Source organism: Podarcis pityusensis (assembly GCF_964106645.2).
Source record: "Podarcis pityusensis genome assembly, chromosome: 3".
Lineage (NCBI taxonomy): Eukaryota > Metazoa > Chordata > Lepidosauria > Squamata > Lacertidae > Podarcis > Podarcis pityusensis.
Genome location: NC_138026.1, coordinates 83,433,268 through 83,456,223, shown reverse-complemented (window position 1 = coordinate 83,456,223; position 22,956 = coordinate 83,433,268). Strand labels below are relative to the sequence as shown.

Here is a 22,956-nt window from a genome sequence, read left to right as displayed (position 1 = left end):
GTGTGATTTGCTTTGAAGCGGGACATTCTGCTCCACACTTTCCCAATGAAAGTGAGAAACAATGCCCGTTTCTCCACTGGGGAACTTATGAAATAAGAGATCCTGTGTAATCCTGTTTCCAGTTCCTTATCTATCTATTTAAATTTGTTAGTCGCTTTATCTTGCCCAGGGCACCCCAAAGCAACTTACAACCAACCAACCAACCAACCAACCAAAACCCTCACAGAGAATTTCTTCTCCATCCCCAGCTCAAGACACAGGTACAGAAAAACCCACAGAATTTAAGGCACTACAGTCTCTGGGCTAGAGCCACAAGGAAAAACACCCACACCCAAAGAGGAAGGGAGTGGCATAATGCCTAAGCTTGTCTGACCAAGCTTAGGAAGCCTCCATGACAGCCAGGGTGGGGTGGGGAACTCTTTGCAGCCTGGGGGCCACATTCCATTTTAGGTCACCTTCTGGCGCAGCTGCATACCAATGGTGGGGATGACCAGACACACATCACTCCATCTGGGTATCATCACAGTTCAAGGATACATTCCAGCTATGCAAAAGCATGTGAGGAAGGCACAGAGAGAGGTATGACCTATGGGCATGGCCTGGGCAGAGTCCCAAGAGATGTGCAGAGAACCCTGCATTCAGCCCCCAAAGGCCTCAGGTTCCCAACCTCTGTGCTAAAAGCAAGCAAAGGGCCTTTATGCAGTCTGTACCGTTCTGTATTTGAAGGCATTCTCTCCTTGAAGGCCTGCCGGATGCAAATGCTCTGGACTGAATGATACAGAATCCTATGAGGGCAGAGCAGAGACCTCAAAACTGTTCAGCAACAGTTAACACCTGGTTAGCTGACAGAGCAAGACACACAGGTCACCTGATCACCATCTTCCCCACTGTTGTAGAAAGCAGCATTTGCAACTGGTATGCAAATCTGTGTCCTCCTTTTCAGGATGTATTTCCTCTTTTTGGGCAATGCATAAATGACTATTCTAAGAGTAGGTAGAAGGACTCTGCCTAGGTTTTAGCTGATTCTGGTTGAGAAGTTTCCCTGGGCTGTGTAAGGCAAGCTTCAGCTTTGTTCAGCAACCTTGCTTCCAACCTGTGGACTTTCAGATGTTGGTGAACTAAAGCAGCATCATTCCTGACCACAGGCTGTGGCTAATGGAAGTGCAGCCACACCACAAGGGCCACAGGTTCTCCATCCTTAATGCCTCAACAACTAGGCTCTGGAGGCTTGTCTGCACAGCTGTGTCTGAAGCGTGGTTAGGTCAAGTACCAAAAGGTGACACTTATCATTTTGGCGTGATAAGCTTAGCTGGTCACCAAAACACTGTCTTTCTTGGGACATGCATATTTAAAATAGTGAAATATGGCTGAACTCTAAACATGGATGCTCCCTTCTCACAATTAAGAGATGAGCTTTTAATTCATTACATTCTAAATCATCTTGTACTTTCTACCTTTCATAATGTGTCAGTTTGTTTGAATTATTCAGTCAATTCAGGAGAAGAAGTTTCAATTGATTAATTGAACAATAAATTATATATCACTTGATAAAACTTCTTAGCTGTTTACAAGAGATAGTAAAATTATTTTAAAAACAGTTAAAAAACAACCAAAACATTAAAAATTAATTAAAACTAGCAGTAAACAAAGCAACATCTAGCTAGGACTGACTAAACAAAAATGTTTTCAGCAGACACTGAAAAAATACAGTGAATGCACCTGCCTAATGTCAATAGTCAGGAGTTTCAAAGTGTGGGTGCTGCCAACCTAAAAAATCATTTTCTTAAACTGTGGAACAAGTAGTATGTGGCCACTTCTGCAAATTGAAGCAGTTGATTGGGCACATATGGGGCAAGGCGATTCCACAAGTAAACTGGTCCATGAATCAGTGGATGACCAACCCCATTATCAGACCATTTCCAGAGACTTATGGACTTCAGCTGGATCTAGACACATCAAAAAATGTTTTGGGAAAACACGTTGTAAAGCTCATAAAGGGAAATTATGAAGGATCAAACACTACACCGCCATCTAGTGTCACAGTGTTATAACGCATTTTAAATACCTTTTTTAAAAAAAAAACTAGTGTGGCTGAGTTCTTCAATATATTTCTGAATACTCTGATTTTCCAGTGGACAGAACTAGCCTTCCTGCTGAAGCCCTCATCTTGCTACGGAACAGTGACATGTGGAGGACCAAAGATATAGTGAAGAGTTGGTGCTGAAGCAAATTGGTTATGTACTAAGCAAAGCACCTATTCTTGTACTGTAACACCGTGACCATGTAGGTGAAATTGACAAGTCTTTACACCATTTACCTATTCAGCTTCCATTTAAAAAGCAAAATCAGATGAAGTGGACAACTTCCTGGACAATTCCACCTCAAATCCCCTTTTAAGTGTTACCCTAGCATGGCAGGAGCTTTTCCATGGGTTCATGCCATGGCATTAATGCAATTTGTAAAAGCTTCTAGGCAATACTGATAAAGCGTATGACATGGTTTTTCTGATGTGATCAGCTGTCTGCAAGGAAAGAGTGTGCCTGTTCCATAAGAAAGACACACATAATGAACCCATCTCCACACAGCTGTGGGCCATTGGTTTTTTTTTTAATCAACCAAGAAATACTTCCTATGCTATCAGTGAAATGTGGGCTTAAAGGGCACCCCGTTTTGTTTGAGAAATTGGGTAGGAATTAGTAAAGTTTCCAGTTGAGGAACTCCACAATATGGTTTTAGAACAGGTGTGGTAACGGAGGCAGGTAACAGAGAGGTCATAATCGAATGTGTAATAAATTCCTCCAAACTAAATGAGATAGTTCAGACCTCAAAGCTTGCACTGCACTTTTGCTGGAAGATCAACAAGTCACTAAGAATAGCAATAAAAACAACTTTGATCCTACACTGGGTGTAAGTGTAGGAAACTAGGAATATAACTCATTTAGATAAAGGTCACTTTAGGAATAAATGAGTGAATGAACGGTCTCACTGCTGGGAGAAGGGACTAATGCGCAAAAGCTTCTGGATCAGACCCAGTACGCTCATTCATTCAGCAGAGACCCAAATTAGACGTAACATACAATTGTGCACAACATTCCCACAATGATGACAATCAAAGCAGCCTCAGGGGGTGTCAGTCTGAGCGAAGGAACGGGGTGGTAAGAGACTGCATATCATATAAGCCTTTACCCGTCTCATAAAAACTTGAGGAGGAAGGTTTGGAAGGAAAGATAAGAAGCACCATCTTGGACAGAGTTAAGATGTTATAAACAGAACAAGGTGAACTACAACTGCTCTGTTTGTGTTTCAGTTAATGCCAAAACATGAAGACAATCATGCAGACAATTAAGAAAAAATGTCCATAATAGCTAAGTGCTTGTCTGTTTTCATTTTTGTGTGGTTCTTAATTGTATTATAATTGTTGTAAATTGTTGCTTTGATTTTTTTTTAATGAAACTGCAGTATGCAAATATTTTTTGTAAATGAATAAAAATAAACAAACTGCACAGTGTATTCTTGGTTATTTAAGAAAGGCAGTATAGCCAAATATCCTATGATTAATTATTGTGTGTGATTCACAACATTGACAGTTAGTTTAAAAGTATCTGAAAGAGACAGATGGCGTGGGAAAAGTAACTGAAGACTTTTAAAATCACTTTTGTATCATATCTATCTTCTTAAAAGCTCAGGACAATAGCGTGGATTTATCTCATCTTAACCCTGACAACAGTGACTTGAGCTTCATGGATAAAACAGGAATCTGAACCTGAGTTTCCCACATCCAAAGCCAACGCATTCCATCTATTGCACCCGACCAGAGGGGAGAATCCCATCTGCATGGCTCCAATCTACAGCGCTGTCTGCAGTGTTATCACTTATGCCCGACTCCTTGACTCTGCTATCAGAGAATTGCAACATATTATAAAAGCTCTCATACACACTGATGATTACAAATCCACACAGTAACATCAGGAACAATCTCTCTAAGCATGGGTCAAGGCTGAAGAGTACTGGAATCTGCTATGATCATTCTTGCTAGCAGAAGGGTGATTGGGGGGGGGGGGCATTTCCCCTTTTAATTGCCTAAGCAAATACCAAGAACTGCTCAGAGAGCTTAGCTTGTTTTGACACCAGTTGCTTCAGTCCATCCATTTATCCAAATTCAATAATTTGGCAATACACAAATAGTGCATTCAATGGAATCCATGTGCTTAGATTCACCCCACCTGCAAAAATAACGATCACAGACCAATTAGCAGACTTGCCCTATGAGCCAATATATTCATATAGCACATAGAGTTATCAACATACATCTGCCTAACACATAGAATCAAATGCCATTGTTTGACTGCACCAAGAGAAACCAAAGCTAATAATGGCCCAATTCCAGAACAGGCAGCACCAGCAGCCATGGATGCTGCTGTGCAGTTTATTTGCCCTCTTGCCTCATCTCAAAGGCTTGCACCTAGAGCTTGATAAAGTTGATTTACACAGGCCTCCTTGACCCACTCAAGCTGCAGAGGGCAGCACAACCTAACTTGATGTTGGTAAAAGGCTGGAGGGAAGGTTTTCTGAGCAGAGCTAGCATGACCATACAGGTAGAATAGGAAGGTGCTTGGGGAAGAATAACTCAAGGGATGCCTACCATGTTGGTAGAATTTTATGAGTGTGCCCTAGAAGCCTCTGCAACATCGTGGAAGGGTGGGGTTTGTGGTTCACTCACCCCATCTCATCTGCATTGCAGGGGGGCTGGACTACATGACCCTTGGGGTCCCTTCCAACTCTACAGTTCCACAATTCTAAGATGGAAAGAAATCTCAAGTCTGCCCCAGAATGGGTGGAGGAATGCTATTACCATTCCTAGGGACATTTCCACAATAGCCTCAAGGCACAACCACACTATACATTTAATGTGTGTTGAATGTGCTTTAAAAATACAGTGTCCTTAGTTATGCTCTCAGGTTCTGGAAAGCAACTGTCTTGGCGAACCCCAAAGAGCAGAAACCTTTCACGAGAATGGGACAAAGAAAAACCTAATTTGTGATGTTGTCATCTTTGGCTCTAACACTGTATTATGTTCTGCTGACCATTTTTTCTGCCTATTTCTTGAAGGTATCTGTTTAGGCTAGACACCACCTGGTAAGAATTACAGATATACATTCCTTACAAGCCTAAGGTTACTCAAGCTTACATAATTAAACTATGTTCTTAAAAGGGTACTTTGCTATGAGACTTCTTTGTACAATTGCTTCATCCATGCAATTACTGGAATACCTATTCTTCTGGCTATCCTGACCAGCAATGAGCGCTATACATTGTAGTACCTTGTGGGTCTGGGAAGGGTACTCACTGTTTGGAAACCTTGCTCTGGGTCTGCCCTAGAGCCAGAAAGCAGCAGAAGTCAGGAAAACCTCAAGAGCTGATTTTATTTGTGAACAACAAATCAACACCTTGGCAGAGCAGCTGGGACTTACTACATAGGTTAGCCTTAGGGCCCAGCTATAAGCTATGGAGGGAACCACACCCAGAGAAAGGAGTTTCTATTACTGACCAGGCATGTCTCTTAAAGAGACACTCACTAGATACATGGGATTATATATAAACTGTGGGTGTCAAGCACATTAATTTCTTAGCCTTGAAGGATAATAGGGGGAGATCAAATGTTTTGAGTTACTGCTTTTATGATGCAGTGTAAATAAGGGGGAAATGCAAGAAATGTTCTTAAAATACTCTGGTTTCTTGCAGCTTAACCTTGACTGAGTGGGCCTTGGACCTTGACAAACCTTTCCTTTCCTGAAATCGCACCTCTCCTCCCATCCAGAGATATCTGAAAACTAGCACCCCTTTAAAGTGCTTACAGCCATATCAGTCTTTTAGCACTTTTAGCTGAAGTGGTTGGCACTAGAGAGTCTCAGGAGGTTTCTTGAGGAAAAACTGCTCCCCTTGATATTTCCCCACAAAGTCCTATATATGTGGGCTATATTAAAGAATGCTACAAAGATGCTGGCTTGGATCCTAAGAAATTCATGGAATAAATGTTTTCCATTTTCTCCTCTGTCTTCTCTGAAAGATAAGGGGGCTTCTTAAACCAGAGCTGGCATTTTCACCTGGCACCCTTGGGTAGCTACCAGGGCCCCAAAACCGGGCATATCCAGCTGATGCCTGCCCCTTGGGGTGGGGTATGAGACGTGGCTCCATCAGCAGCACCAGCCAGCTGGATCTGGCCACCCTTTTAATTTCCCCACAATGCCCCCTGAGCAAGCATTGCTCTGGGGTGTTGTGAGAAGTTAACAGGGTGGCTAGACCCAGCTACCCACCACTGCTTGGAGCACTGCAACCACAGTCAAATGAGCCCACCACAGCCCATGGACAGACAGGTGAAGCCCCTCCACAAAAGGACATATTGCCCAGGACCCCTTCAGATCTAGAGCTGGCTCTGCCCTGAGATCTATGGATGAAAAGTGGTATACAAATTTAGTAAATATTAATAATTGTGATTGGGCACAGAGGACTTACAGTACTTTAAGATCCAAACCCAATGCAAAAAAGCAATTATGTCCTCTCCTCAGGAGGGCCCTTCCCCAGTTATTCAGGACGGCCATCAACCGTCAAAAGGGGCTTTTTTGGGAGGTTAATGTATATTTGGGTTACTATGAACTCATTCACCATGAGTCCTGCAACCAAAGTGCACATTGTTGTTAACCCAGAAACTGTCCTTAAGGAGCGTGCCTTTTTTGAAAACTTGGTCCTTGTGCTCTACTCTCACCCAATAGCGTTTTTGTTTGTTTACTCTTTTTTATAATTATATTAGCTCAAAAGAAAAGCTGCTGCCAGATTGGCTGATCTACCTCACTGGTCCATACATCACGCAATAGGGCTTTGATGGAAATAGAGTTAATGAAAGCAGCTCCAGTATCACCAGGCAGGACGTTTTAAAAATATCCAAGTGTGATTAAGATGCCAGCTATAAATAAATCAGCAGCTCTCACATTAAGTGGCTGAGCTTAAAGGCATCTGGAGGACATGATGGAAAGTAAAACTTTCTGCAGATATGGCAGCCCTGGGGCAGTAAACTCAGGCAGCATGAAATGTCTGCCACCATCATATGCAGGGTCTGGTGATAAAGTCTGAATTCAACAAAACAAAGGTTTTAACTCTAGGGGATGGCCAAGGGCTTCACATGCCTTTTCCCCATTTACCACTTTGAGGAATTTATTGCTTTTAATTATTATTAATTAATTATTATTATTATTATTATTATTATTACTACTACTACTACTACTATTACATTTTCTTATCTGTCCTTCACCATGAGGTTCCGAAGCAGATTACAACAGTGTGAAGATGCAATGTTAAAGGATAATATGAGACCTAAAAATAAATTTCAGTTGTTTGCTCATCAAGAAGTATAAGCTAAGACCCAGAGGTTTCCTTTGCTCTATTGCTCTTCCACATACCCAGATTTAAGTGAATGCTCAAAGTCTTGAAATCTCCAGCAGGATTGTGTTCTTTCAGAGAGCTTTCATTCTTGGAAGTCCATGCTTGCAGTCTGCTGCAGTCACCAATATGTCTAACCGGTAAGGTCATAGACTAGGGACAGTGCCAGATTTATGTATAAGCTAAACAAGTTATAGCTTAGGGCCCCACTCTCTTGGGGGCCCCCAAAAAAATTAAAGGAAAAAAACAACTGGATGTACATTTCCAAAATATAAGATAAAAAAAACATAAAATAAAACTTACATACAGCAACACAGTTTAGGTCCATAAATTACTATATAGCATATTTTGAACACAAAAAACAGCAATTTGTTGTTGACAAAGGACAGCTGGACATATAAAGCGCCCCATTACCTTCAGTAGCTTAGGGCCTCATCAATCCTAAATCCGGCCCTGACTAGGGGTGCAGAAAAGGATCAGGCTGGTGGGCCAAACTGTATAGGCCTAGATCCAGCACTTAAGTTAGGACTGATGTTCGCAATGGGGTTGCCACGAGAAAGCTTCCTGAGACTACTATATTCCATTATTATTAATAATTATTGCCATCACCACCATCACCCGATACAAAAAGGGCCTTTGAATATATTTACGTACTGTTATGAAATGCAACAGTTAGATACAATCCAAGGTTTTTAAAAAATACAGCAGAGGCTCTGCATAGCAATTTATTTCATGTGAATCAACTCCCACTCTTGAATGTCCTTTAGATGGGCTTCAGGCTACATGAAATTATTCCTCAGGAGCCTTTCTTTCTCTGGTTATTGTGCTATATACACACTAACTACAACAAACATTTTCAACACTGATTTTGCAGTGCAATGTTGAATATAAAGGTAAAGGGACCCCTGACCGTTAGGTCCAGTCGTGGACGATTCTGGGGTTGCGCCGCTCATCTCTCTTCACTGGCCGAGGGAGGCAGCATACAGCTTCTGGGTCATGTGGCCAGCATGACTAAGCTGCTTCTGATGAACCAGAGGAGCGCACGGAAACGCCGTTTACCTTCCCGCCGGAGCGGTACCTATTTATCTACTTGCACTTTGTGCTTTCAAACTGCTAGGTTGGCAGGAGCAGGGACTGAACAACGGGAGCTCACCCCGTCGCGGGGATTCAAACCACCGACCTTCTGATCAGCAAGCCCTAGGCTCTGTGGTTTAACCCACAGCGCCACCCGCATCCCTTAATGTTGAATATATCCAAGTATTAAGCCTTGTTATGAAAGACAAACTTTGAAAGAGAGGCATTTAAAAAAAAAAAAAAAAAAAATGAGCGTTAAAAGAGGCCCTCCCATATGGCTTCTCCTCCTGTCCCTAGACTTTTATGGTGATGAGGACTGGATGATATGGAGTGCTCACGGATGCTCCTGCATGGAATCACTGCCCCACTATGGCCTTTCCACAAGCACCCATGTCACAGCCATATTGTACGAGACAGCCCAGCATTACAAAGTAACATGTAAACACATACATACACCACCACAGCCCCTGCAGTCTTGTGACAGGCAAGCACCCAGCTGATTCGATCCACAACTGGAGGGATTTTCTAACCACACCACGCAGTGTAAGTCCTTGGCGTTTAAGTGGAAAAGAGGTTTAATATATTACTAGTCTGCTCAACCAACATGGAAAAAGAGCTCATGTCATTTCCTAAGTCAGGTGGGTCCCACAGTTCATCAAGTGTAGCATGATTAAAATTCCACATAAACAATGTCAGACCGTTAGAAGAAAGGGCCTTTTATTCCCGCGTTGCTCCCATTCCCAGTCCAATTCATAATCTATTGTCATGAGACATTTATGTATGGATACAGCCAAGAAATCTTTTCCACCACTCTTAAAGATAAACATGTTTATTTCCTTTCACATTAAGCCCTTTTGCCGTTTCTGAACTTGTTAATCTATGTATTACTGTTGCCAGCTACAGCATAAAAGGACCTTTTTTCATCCTGAGAGACCAGGGCAGGGGTAGTTAGTGCTGTCTCAAAAATAGCATTGCAAAAGGTGCAAAAAAGGGTATCTAAAACGGCCAAAGGGCAGGAGCAAATCCCCTACAAGGACCTGCTACAATAAAAAAGATAACATGATAGAGGTTTCTAAAAGAACACATGGGTATAGAAAGTAGATCAGGGTCTTTCCCCTCCCTCTCAGGTTGATAAAATGAAACTGATTTGACAGAATATTCAGGATGAACGAATGAAATGACTTTTTCACACAGGGAGTAATTAATATGTGGAACAAGCCATGGTGATGACCACTAGCTTAGCTGAGTTTAAAGGGCATTAGGCAAATTTATGGAGGTGTCTATCAAAGGTGGGCTCAGATGCTGTTTGCTGTATGCTGTCTCTGTTACCAATGCCATAATTAACACTCAAATCACAGCTTTTTGTCTTAGTGGCTTAGGGCACTATATGTGCTATACACATAAATTAGTAAGAAATTTAGGAATAGTACATTGACTCTAAAAATGCCCTATGATTTCAGGGCTTGAATAAATGTTGGCGTATTTATATTAGCAGCAAAACATTTTAGAACAAGTACTTTCCTACGGTGACTTTTGTATCTGTGCATAGCCATCCTGAGAGCACTTGTGCAAGTTTTCAAAGGAAAAACAGGATTCAGCGGTAATAAATAAGTGAAGTTACCTAAAACCAAGTCAGGTTAAAAGCAATATCCTCATCATTTCATTACAAGACTTCCAACCTAAAATTAGCTCATAATTCAACCTCAGGCCTAAGTCATCCTGAAGGGGCCAGAGGCCAGGCAGCCTGAGGCCTTACTGTACTCACGGCTCAGAACCTCACAGGACCAGCCCATTCGAAAGCATCACCATCCTATACCTTGGCCTCAGCTTTCCACTGACAAAGGTCAGGACAGAAGGCTAATTCCCAAAGCGTTGCCTTGACAACAGCAGACTTCAAGCAGGCCAATATCCCACTAGGACAGGTCAGAGTAGCACCCATATTTCCCGTTCTTTATCTGCCATCAGGCATATATTGCAACAGGCAACTAATGTCTAACAGTATAACAGTAAGTCCAAAACTCATCAAAGTGTGTGTGTGTGTGTGTAAAAGGACATCTTCTGCTACTTTAGCAAAACCCATTAGTCACATGATTCAGTAAAAAATGGCAAATAGTCATAACGTTTGCCATAGCATGGGGATGGCACTGAATCTTTTTATTGTTCAACTCCCTATGTAATCCCCTCTTTAAAGTCATGAGACTATCTCCTAGTCAGGCACAAGACGAGATATGCATATGGAATGAAGAAACCAAACAGTTCTACTTTGCTGTCAGCTGAAACTCACAGGCTGGGATCCAAAGAGCTGTCTGAGATGCATCCAAGAGCTGGAGCCTCTCTAGTGAGTTTCTTCCTTTTCTCCTCTTTTTTTCTAAAAAAAACCCCACCTCATTCACTTTGAATGACAGAACTGCTACCATATCTTAAGGGCTTTTAAGCACCTCTCGGTTTCAAAACCTTGCCGTGCAACTCAGGGAGCTGCTGTTTAAGAACTACTAACCTAAACAAATGCCTTGAGCATATGGAACTGATGTGGTTCTTTCGGTCCTGGCCAATATGTGTGCATGCTGGTTTCCATTAAAAAGCCTCATTTTTTCTTCTTCGGAAACCTGCCTGAGAGAATGGCACGTGAGGCTGCAATTGGCCTGATCTTCCTTTAGCTATGAAACATTGCCTGACAATGTATTGAGGTAGCTCTGGCACTGGTTATAATCCATGTTGGATAAATGAGGCATCCATGTTCAGAATAGTCTGCTTCTGAACTCCAGATGCTGAGAACAAACAACAGGGGAAGGATTTCACTTTCATGCCTTGTCAGTGAGCTTTCCAAAAGCTCCCAGCTATTATTATATCGCTTACAATCAGTGGCTCTGTCACTGGCTCTGGCTCCACCTACGGCAGGCTTCCCTGCCTATGCCCTACCACCAGTTCTTACAATATACTAGATGACCTCATTTCCCATTCATACACACTCATTTTTGCTACTAGACGCCACAGCAACCATCATGTGAGCGTACAAAACCTGAGGTGAAAAACACACACCTTTAAACAGCTGGGTAGCAGAGCTCCAGTTTGTTTGTCTCTCTCTCTTTTTAATGACTACCCAGTAATATGAAATAATTTTCCTACCTTCAACGTCAGGAGATGGTTTCTCAGATTGGTTTCTCAGAGGGAAAAGCAAACCTCCACCCAAAAGTGCACCATGATTAAACAGAGAATACGAAGCCTAACAAGAAGAATAAGAATGAAAACAGATGAGCTATTTTGTTTAAGGGCTGCCTGGTAAGGACCATTTTGTATGCCAGAGATGGGTCACCACATTTTATGTAGCACCAGACACCTCCCAAAGTTGCTCATTTCTTCTGTCCATTCCTTCCTGTTTACTTCCTCCTTGTTTTTCCTGGCTTTTAAAAATGCTTCCTTTCCTCTCTAGCTTCAGAACTACTGAAAGGGGTAGTTCTGACTTATTTGAGATAGCTTTTTTCTAGTTGTATGGCTTGGGGAAATAGAAGTTATTTCCCTGCTCTCTGAGAACTAATTGGTGGACTCCTGTTCCGTGTGTGTAGCAGAGGGGTGGCCTGGGAGCTGAATGTGGCTTTCCAGGTCTCTCTATCAGGAAATCTCTCCTCACCACAAACCCTCTTCCCAGGCTGCATCCCTCACTGGCTCTGCTCCATACCCCAAATATTTTGTCTTTGAACCCTGATAATGCCTCTTCTTGCTTGCCTGGATGGAGGATAGAGATGAGCAAGTAAGTGTGAGTAAAACTAAACCACTGTACACAGGTAAATTTTACATTTGTTCTACTCACATTTGCATTTTACCTCACCAACCACCATAAAGTGGCCCTCAGATAGGAATCCAGCCTTCAGGCTGAAAAAAAGTTTCCCTATCCCTGCACAGTCTGTAGCACACTAATGTCAGAAAGGATTTGCTCCTGAGTAGGTCTGCATAATCTCAGGGATTTTATTCTGAGGTAGCCATGGTGAAAAATGAAGCACTCCTAGATTTAACTCCTAGACATCTCAGGATGGAACTGTTAAATGAAGAAATCTAGAGCAGTTGGGTTGGGGGGTAGACAGTGAACCACTGATGACCCCAAAAAATCATCACCAAGAAGTAAAATAGGGACAAATCATTGACTTACCGAGGCCATGCATCACAAATTAAAAGAGAGCTGGAGTAGATATGTTGTTGTTTTAGAGGCATCAGTGCCTTTCAGAAGAACAGTAGATGCTTTCCTCATTGCAGATGACGTGTGATTCTTTCACAGGAGCAGCTATTGGCTAACCAATGTTATCCATTGATTTATGGTTATAAACAATTAAATGGGCCCTCCCACTCTAAAATTAATTGACCTGTGTTGATAATATTTCTGTAGTTATTGTGAGGTACACAACAATGGTCTTACAACATACTTAATTTTTTAATGATGTTTAGGCTTGACTGCAACCAAGAGCAATTACCCTTCTACAATCTCTCTTCCCTTATAAAAAAAGGTATACTGAAATCTAAAACAGTGACCTTATTTAGTAATTAGTTATCCAGACCTTAGAGTTACTTGCATCTCTCTGTTAAGCCAACAAACAAACTCACTCTGAAATGCAGATGCGGACACTTACCTCTGTGTGCGTGTAATTGATGTGGAGATCTTTCGTGTCTGACCAGTTTCTCCTCCTTTCTGCTCTCTATAACGTTGAACAGCTAAGGGGTTTCTTCTTCATTCCATCACCCTTCTCATTCAAGGCCCTCTTTTGAATATTTCTGAAGGACAGACAAAGGAATTGTGCTCAGATCACATTCTCTGCAACAATGGCAAAGCTTGCAAGTTTGGAGGCTCAATGCCTTCCAAATTGTTTGGCGAAATGGCAGCCACACTTCCTCCTATTCTTTCCTGACTTGGTTTTCCTGCCTCCAAAGAGCTTTTTCCTCTTCTTGTACTATTAATAGGGCTTCCCTAGCACAACCTATAGCAGCAGCAAAGGCAGGCAGGAAATGCAGGACAAGCTGAGGAGAGACCTCCCCCAGGCTTGCCATAATATGACATGAAAGTTCCAAACAACTCATATTACACGCTTGTATTTTACACAACCAAAACAACATTCATGGGTTTTGTGCGGAGCTTCCCATTTTCATGCAAGTTATTTATATGCTGCTTTTCCAAGATGCGCTCAAAGTGGGTGCCAATAAGTGCAAGAAATAACTACAGTATAAAAGCTTTAATTAAAATAAACCTATCAGTATATTCAATGTAGTATTTAAAATCCACACTAGCAAGCTAACAAAAAAAATTTAGGTCTGCCCTACAGGTATGAAACATTGTAGGCCCATGCAACAGCAGCCTTTTGTCACCAGTCAGTTATGGGCCTGTCTACTGAGGACAGGCCAGGTGGAAATGGACCAGGAAGCCCGCCAAGGCCAGCACTTGCAGGACTCACAACTAGATGGTCTCTAGGTCACCTAGACAACCATTAACACCAACATAACCAGTTATGCAGCAGGGCTTACAGCCTTGCTCAGCAATGCCCAATTTGTCTGATTCTTCTAGCCACAGAATCTGATATCTGATTCTGCACATGAAGAAATAGCAACTTTATATGGCACAGTGCCATTTCCCAAAAGCCCAGCCAGGCACAAATCAGAGATATGAATATGTAGCTTCCCCTTTTTGTGTTTCCATTTTAACATCTAAAGGGGGAGGGAGAATGGGGGTCAGGCCCACTGCTTAGGCAGCTGAAGCATATGCATATCCCCCACTGATTAATTCTGATTTAGACATTTCAGCAGACTGCACAGTGTGGAACCATTGGTCCAAAGCCTTAAAAACCAATGTGGATGAAACCCAAAAGGTTGTATACACAAAGTGTGAGAGGTCCATTGCAATTAAGAACAAAAGAAGAGCCCTACTAGATCAAGGCCCATCTAGCCTAACATCCTGCTTTAACAACCAGACGCCTACAGAAATCCCACAAGCAGGAACAGAGTACAATAGCGCTCTCCCCACTTGGAAGTTCCAGTGACTAGTATTCAAAGACGGATTGCCTACACTCCAACATTGAAGGAGTGCATAGGCATCATGGTTAATGGTCACTGATAGCCTTATTTAATCAATGGCTACCACAAACATGGCAACAGGAATAATTGGATTGTATTAGCTAGGAGCTACCCACCTGGATGCACCTTCACGCTTCAGCCTCTGACCTGCAAGATTGTGTTCTCTTCTCCTTCTTCTCTTGTCCAAATCTCTTCTCACCAGCACCCCTGCAAGCAAGTGTCTGAGGACATATGGCTGGCTTATAAAAGCCACAGCTGCTGATTCCCCCCCCCCCCGCCCTATGCAACTCTTAAAGGTACAGGATCCATGGGCATAGCCAAGGGGAGGCAGGGAGGGAGAGCTGTTACTCCCCAATCAATAAAATTCAACAAAAATACATCACAAACTGAGGTTCTCCCCCACCTTAACAAAAGGCCTGCCCCCACTAACAAAAATTCTGGCTACGCCCATGGCAGGATCCTTGTCTGCTTTTCCACCTGGCCTCCCTAGGTTGGGCTCAGGGTGACTCCACTCCTGATAAGATAACCAGGAAAACTGGGTGGGTGGGTTATAGATAAGGGATTTCTCCCTGGCCTGAAGAATAAGAAAGGGGGTGCGGTAAAAGAAGAAACAAACAAACAAACAAACAAACAACCTTGAGAAAAATTGGAGGTAGCCATGTCCCATTAGGAAAAACAAAAATAAAAACTAACAATTGGACAATATACTTATTTAGGTCTAACCAAATGGCCACAAACAATTAAGCAAAATTCTTAACCCAGCAGATGTTAAGTATTAAAACATAAATTAAAACGGCATGGAGGGGAGAAAGAAAGGCAAGTTAAAAAGCCAATGGGTATAGATTATGATAGCCTTAAAATAGGATGTGGGGGATGTTACGCAAACATCAGGATAGATTGTGCAAAAAGTTGCAGCAAAGGCTATATATGCAGGAACAGAGCAGCCAATTTGCTCTTCCTTAAAATGGTAAAAGCCAGCAATTATTTGAGTCCCTCTCTAGCACTGATCTCAGTGCAAAGGGTTCTTGCCAAGCAGAAAGAAGTAAAGAAAAATAGGATAGACGTTAAGTTTTGCAATGCTTATGATGCTCATTATGTGCAGCTACTCATAACATTTGCATATGCTCATTTATTTGTTAGGATGTGTATTTAGAAATAATAATTATCATTAACAAGAAATACCTCTTGTTACAATGGGAATGAGTGTGACTACTCATGATTTGTGTGTCTGCTCAGTCAGCTCTCCATGGCATGACCGTTGATATGCAACGTCAAGGCCCCCTTTCTCCCTTATTATGGTTCTTTATCTTTAATCTGTTATTGGACTGGGCCACCCTTCAAACTGTAAAACGAGACACATGGCCAACCTACACCATAGCCCATTTTTTTGTGTAGTGAGACAGCAGTTGCTCCTTCTTCCTTCTAATAAAGGCTGGCTACATATTACGTCAATACAGTGGTACCTCTGGTTAAGAACTTAATTCGTTCCGGAGGTCTGTTCTTAACTTGAATCTGTTCTTAACCTGAGGTACCACTTTAGCTAATGGGGCCTCCTGCTGCCGCCACACCACCAGCATGCGATTTCTGTTCTCATCCTGAGGTAAAGTTCTTAACCCGAGGTACTATTTCTGGGTTAGTGGAGTCTGTAACCTGAAGTGTCTGTAACCTAAAGCGTCTGTAAGCCGAGGTACCACTGTAGTGTGATTAGCAATCAGATTTGGGATTTTTAAAAATCAAATGCCAGGTGCAGAGAAGTTGTCATTGGCAGCACACTTTTCAAGGAGGTTTAAGAATTCCCTCCCCAGCTGCAATTTTGGTAAAAATACCCACCTCACAACATGGCAATTAGCACTGATTGGGGTGGGTGGGTATGAAATCCTTTTGGTACCATTGAGGGGTTCCCCCCCCCTAAGGCTGATGGTTGCATGGAGAGTCGCAATATTTTATTTCCTTTATTGACAGCAAAGACACTGAAACACAAGAGCCAGCTTGCTATACTTTTTTGGGGTGGAGGAGGGACTCATATTTCTAATTACATTGTACACAGATCAACTGCCGAATAGTCTACAATTTTTTTAAGAAGCAAAACCTTTAGCTTTTACTTAACACAGCTTCTATTCTCCACCTAGCTATCTGCTTACCTGTTTCCTGTTACCTGCAGATGGTGTAACTGCCTTTTGATATTTAATTTTCGTCTGTTGTTAAGTGTCCTTTGAGCTAGTCAATAAAAATAAATTTAAAGTGAAAACATTAAATAAATGAATCTACCCTGCTTTGAGGGGGCATTTACTTGTCCAATCTGAGGAGGGTTCCATAAGAAATCTGGGCCTGGAGTGAGGGAGTGTCAGAAGAGGGGAAATCATTGACACAACTTCCATTCAGCTTTAGACTCATGTGGCTTTCAGAGCACCTCCACCCTCCCTTGTCCTTTAGTCAAACATATCTAACAAATGCTAAGGGATGCAGGGGGTGGGGAAGAGACTTTGCACAGGATATCAGCCAGTGATGCTGCCTGATGTCATCAGGAGGAAATCCTCTCAAACTTATGTGGCTATTTTAAAAACATTCCTGTCTGCAGCAAAACAAGCAATAGAACCCATTTACTCTCAGTGCTTTCCCCCAGTGACTTAGGAGTTCTTCATCAAAAACATGTTGGAAACGTGGCCGGGCTCTTGCACAGAGCAAGTAACTGTCAGAGCCACACTTGATAATAGCATTTATATGGCCTATGGTTCGAGCCTAACCATGTCTACTCAGAAGTAAGCTGTACTGAATTTAGTGAGGCTTCCTCCCCTGGTAAGTGGGGTTAGAACTGCAGCCTTACATGAACATAAGGATCACAGCAGTGGCAGACTTTGGGCTCTCAAATTTCAGTGGCACCCTGTGCAACGCTACAATTCGGCGCCCCCTGTTTCTTGCTATTTGTTCCACAACATTGTTGTGGCAACCCCTGCAGTGTGGTGCCCTCTGGTCACAGCCAAGAGCTGTAGTCACACATTAGCATTACTTGGATGTAGGGCACATATTATTATTATTATTATTATTATTATTATTATTTTTATAATAATACCCATCTGACTGGTTGCCCCAGCCACCCTGGGCAGCTTCCAACAGAATATAAAAGAACAGAGCAAAACATCAGACATTGAAAGCTTCCTGATATAGGCCTACCTTCAGATGTCTATGGAAGGTCATATAATTGTTTATCTCTGATATTTGACGGAAAGGCGTTCCACAGGGCAGGTGTCACTACTAAGAAGGTCCTCTGCCTGTAACCTCACTTCTCACCAGAAGGCCTTTGGAGCTGGACCTCAATGTCCAGGCTGAACAATGAGGATGGAGACGCTCCTTCAGGTGCCCCTGTGTTCTTAACCTTCAACACCATGGCCCTGGGCTAGCCCTGCCTCTGATAAGGACACCTGAAAAGGACACCACCCTACAGATGTGGTGTGAAAGGTCTCCCCATGATCGGGGTGCACACAACTAGGTGTCCCGATGTTGTGCAGCCCCTATATGCAAACAGCTGCTCCCATGTAAAGGTTCCTTATCGGATGTGTCTATTCTTAGTGCTTGCCTGGAGACATGATGCCAGCCCCTACTCTGCTTCATGTGCTCCTGCCCCTGCTCTGTTTGAACATGAATTGCAGAGGTTTCTTTCACATGATCTGCTGAACACAGATACAAGATGCCTGTACATATGTACAAGTGTTTATGTACACTTGTACAGCTCAGCTATTGTATGCACAGATACATAAACTGAACCAGTGTGGTGTAGTGGTTAGGAGCAGTAGACTCGTAATCTGGGGAACTGGGTTTGCGTCTCCGCTCCTCCACATGCAGCTGCTGGGTGACCTTGGGCTAGTCACACTTCTTTGAAGTCTCTCAGCCCCACTCACCTCACAGAGTGTTTGTTGTGGGGGAGAAAGGGAAAGGAGAATGTTAGCCGCTTTGAGACTCCTTCGGGTAGTGATAAAGCGGGATTTCAAATCCAAATCCAAACTCTTCTAACACTTGTTCAACGGTGCATGTGAATAACAGTGTACAGCACAGCTATTTGTGCACGAAGATACACAGATCACGCACTCATTGAATGGAATGTGTAAATGTAGTGTGGAAGTTGGGCTGTTGTTCCCGCCCCCCCCTTTCATCCATAATGACTGGCCCACATATGAGTCATCTCTGGGTGATGGCATGAGCAAGGGCTATGATGACAGCTTTTGGTGAGTCAGACATGAGCTAGGGATCATAGGTTAAGAACCTGATCTAACTGCAGAAAGAACAAGTGTGATGAAGACCTGCTGAATAGATCAACAGTTATTTTTTTTCAATATATTTTTATTACATATTTCTTAGTTTAGAAAAATACATGCATTGTCTCTTTTTTTCAAGTTGCGTTCTCACTCTTTCTGTCTTTTCTTCTCCTTCTCCTTCTCCTTCTCCTTCTCCTTCTCCTTCTCCTTCTCCTTCTCCTTCTCCTTCTCCTTCTCCACCCCAGTCTCTTTTCCCTGACTTCTACCCAGAGTCATAGCAACCTAGGCTCAGATTGGGGCAGGCACCATTGCTCAGTATAGCCCAAGAGAATTACACTATTTTATTCTGCATGATGGAGCAACAAAACCTGAAAAGGCTGCTGAACAGACTTTTGGGCTGGGATATTGTTTAGGGCAGGGGTCAGCAAACTTTTTCAGCAGTGGACTGGTCTACCTTCCCTCAGACCATGTGGTGGGCCGGACTATATTTTTTTGGGGGGGAATGAATAAATTCCTACGCCCCACAAATAACCCAGAGATGCATTTTAAACAAAAGGACACATTATACGCATGTAAAAACACGTTGATTCCCAGACCATCCGCGGGCCGGATTGAGAAGACGATTGGGCTGCATCCAGCCCCCAGGCCTTAGGTTGCCTACCCCTGGTTTAGGGGGTTTTGTTGCAGGGGTTGCTGCTGCTATTGATTTTTCTTTCTTTTTTTTTGTATCTTTATTTTAAATCTTACGATTTATGTGGAAATAGTTAAGTTTGCTTGCATACTTTTTGATGTTTTATTTATTGTTTGACTACTTTTCTTATGCTTGTAATTACATAATTATTAATATGCTATAAGCGGCCTTGAACATGGTTTTAGCTTTGGGAAGGGAGGCATGCAAATAAAATCATTGATTGATTGGATTGAATAACATTACATGCTCCATTCTGAACACGTCCAGCTGCGTAGACGGCAGTTACACCATTAAAACCAGAGCTGTCTCACTGATTACAAACAAGCTGCACATGCAGCTCTCTGAACTATGACTTAGTTCATACATGCACAGCTTATATTCTACAAAAGTTGCCAACCTTTGGGTTCCATTTGCAAGCCGGAGAAACCATAATGTGTACCTTCTTGACCCTCCCACCAAAAGCAATATTTCTTAGCAGAGGCATTTCAGACAATGAGTTGCAAATAGTCTGGTGGTAAAAAACAAAATAACGGACATTTTGTTGAAGTAAGTGCATTCTTGATGGCATCAGTCTGTGTTTCCTTAATTGCATTACTGCAATTCCCTTCCCAAATTCTCATCCTGAATCTGTGTTTGCATTATTTTTGGTAACATTTACAGGCGGTGTGGAGAATGGCTTTGACTGCCAAGAAAAAGCATACATAATAATTTCAAGCCCTTCTGGGTCAGGAACCTGCAGCTGCAGTGATCACCGAGCAGCAACTAATGTGTGATATAAAAAGAAACAGGAAAGTCACGGCAGGCCAAGCTCACTTGGGAAGGCAGAATACACCGGGAGCGCCTGGAGTGCGCATGCAGAACATCAAAATTGTAAGTGCAGTTTTGCTGGCTCTCATCACTCCTCTTGGAGACATTTTCTGTTTTTTCAATAGGCTTTTTTTTGGGCCATGAGAAGCAAGTGAGTACAAAGGGAAGTGTTTGAGGAGTTTGTGGTTCTTCTTGTATTTATCACTCAGACAGATCTGGGCTCACAACCCCAGGCCCGGCACTGGCAGAATGTAACTTCTAAATCAGGCACCCCCAAACTCGGCCCTGCAGATGTTTTGGGACTACAATTCCTATCACCCCTAGCTAACAGGACCATTGGTCAGGGATGATGGGAGTTGTAGTCTCAAAACATCTAGAGGGCCGAGTTTGGGGATGCCTGTTCTAAATTAAACATCAGTAAACTGAAACCCAAAGAGCACATACCCTTTGTACACACAGGATTATTCTCTCTCCCCCCCCCCCCCCGAATCTTGGAAACTGCAGTTCATTTAGAGTGCTGGGAAGTCTAGCTCTGTTGGGGAAGTCATATGCTTTAAATGCATGGTGCATACAGAGTCTGGAAACATCTGTCTTTAATTCTAGAATTGTAGCTTAGAATTTCTTTGTGGTAAATTCGATACTCTGCACTGGTTCACCTAATGACATGTATGGCTTGCTGAGACCATGCAAACAGAGGGGCTCCTGGGATGGAGTTTACAGCCACTTTGCTCCTTTCCTGGTGGTTTTTACTCCCATGCTGGTGGGACACGGGTGGCGCTGTGGTCTAAACCACTGAGCCTCTTGGGCTTGCCGATCGGAAGGTCGGCGGCTCGAATCCCCGCAACAAGGTGAGCTCCCGTTGCTCTGTCCCAGTCCTGGCGACCTAGCAGACCCAAAGCACACCAGTGCAAGTAGAGAAATAGGTACCGCTGCGGTGGGGAATGTAAATGCCGTTTCCGTGTGCTCTGGTTTCCATCACAGTGTTCCATTGCACCAGAAGTGGTTTAGTCCTGCTGGCCACATGACCCAGAAAGCTGTCTGTGGACAAACGCTGACTCCCTCAGCCTGAAAGCGAGATGAGCGTCACACACCATAGTCGCCTTTGACTGGACTTAACTGTCCAGGTGTCCTTTACCTTTTACCTTACTCCCATGCCAAGCTAAACCAAAGTTTGGCTCAGTGTGTTGTCTGAACCATGACTTTCTGCACCAGCCATGATCTATGACCAAGAACAAACTTTCTTCTGTGAAGAAGAGGGAGAGGAAGTGGGCAGCAGCTCAAAAGTCACAAACTGCAAAAAGGCTATTTGGAGAGAATGGTGCCCCCTGCAGAAGAACAGCCCAATTCTGAGCTACCTACTAGCAGCTTTTAGGGCCAAATCTGAGACTGATAGAATAAAACTACAACTATTTCTGGTAGCTATTAGATCCTAAAAGTTTTTAAAATGGTGCCAGTCAGGAAGAGTTTGTACCTTCTAAAAATGTGCAGCTGGTGAAAGGAGAAAGATTAACAGATCATTTGAGCTTTCTTAGTGGGAGCCTTAGGCTGTTGGAACCTCTCAATTAGCTGTTGTGGGGGGAGAGAAGAAGAAAGAAGTGGGATTTTAGGTGATAAACTCTTGTTTTAACACTCCCCCCCTCCAAGGAATCTGATGCTCTTTTGTAAATCTACAAGTGATAAGGAAGGATGGCAAAGATTTACAGCAATCTGGATTTAGAGGGAAGTGTTGCAACAAAGCTTGCTCAAAAGAAAAGGGAGGTTACCTCTTTGTCTCTCCAGGTCAAAGCAGAGCTTCCCTTCTCATGTGCAGGCTACCATTCTTACAACAGAAGCTTGATTTTAGGGGTACTTTGTAACACAGTCCTTGGGCCAAAGCAGTCTAGACACCCATGCTCTAAAGACTGACCAGCCTAGGAGTTGACAAAATAATAATAATAATTCATAATGGCCCAGATATCTCTTTATGTGAGCTAATTATTAGAATATGGTTTATTCATACAGAGATCTGTTCAGAGCGAAAAAGCCAGCCAAATTTGGAGACTGTGGTGGAATCTAGACGCATATAAAAAATGCTGTGAAAATGCTTTATAAAATAGTTTTAAAAAATATATTGAATTTGCCATAAGCTCACAATCACCATCTAGTGTCACATTTGTACAATGCACTTAAAACACACTTAAAATGTTATATTTGCAGCTGTATAGTTGAGTTCTGTGTTTGTTTAGGAGAGTATGCAAAGTAACAAAAGCAGCCGTATTGGTGTGACACAAGCAGAGCTGTGATAAGTTTTGAAGTGCACCGCAACAACTCATTGCAGAATCCATCACCACATCTGTCAGGAGAATCATCCTGGAAGCTGTAGCAATCCATCCTCTTTCCTCCCCATCTCCTGACATACAACCCACAGAGCAGCAGCAAATGCAACATTTATTAGGATTAGCTGACTGCCATGGAACAGTGAACTAATAAATTACTTATAAATAGTAAACTGATGAATAAATGCTCATTCCGCAATAAGGAATTGCGTGGTACTGCAATGACTGCAAACCTATGGATTCCTCTTACACCTGGGAGAAATTGACTGAGCATCTCTCAATGTTCAGCTTCATCGGATGTTCAGGAGTTCTGGTGTTATGAGGGAGAAAAACT

At 42.7% G+C, this 22,956-nt stretch overlaps 1 protein-coding gene and 1 long non-coding RNA gene across 2 annotated transcripts in view; one reads left to right on the top strand and one right to left on the bottom strand.

The window, feature by feature from the left end:
- Window positions 1-14,780, bottom strand: part of RASGRP3 (RAS guanyl releasing protein 3) — a 52,168-nt gene extending 37,388 nt beyond the window's left edge. Inside the window, exons 1-3 of the mRNA XM_080997713.1 lie at window positions 14,676-14,780; window positions 13,128-13,269; window positions 11,635-11,731 (exon numbers count right to left, since the gene is read on the bottom strand). The gene's annotated coding sequence lies outside the window, so the exon portion shown is untranslated. The remainder of the gene's footprint in view (window positions 1-11,634; window positions 11,732-13,127; window positions 13,270-14,675) is intronic.
- LOC308472725 overlaps window positions 10,557-22,956 on the top strand; it is a 34,544-nt gene continuing 22,144 nt past the window's right edge. The window contains exons 1-2 of the long non-coding RNA XR_013983675.1: window positions 10,557-10,846; window positions 20,161-20,370. This is a non-coding gene — a long non-coding RNA (uncharacterized lncRNA). The remainder of the gene's footprint in view (window positions 10,847-20,160; window positions 20,371-22,956) is intronic.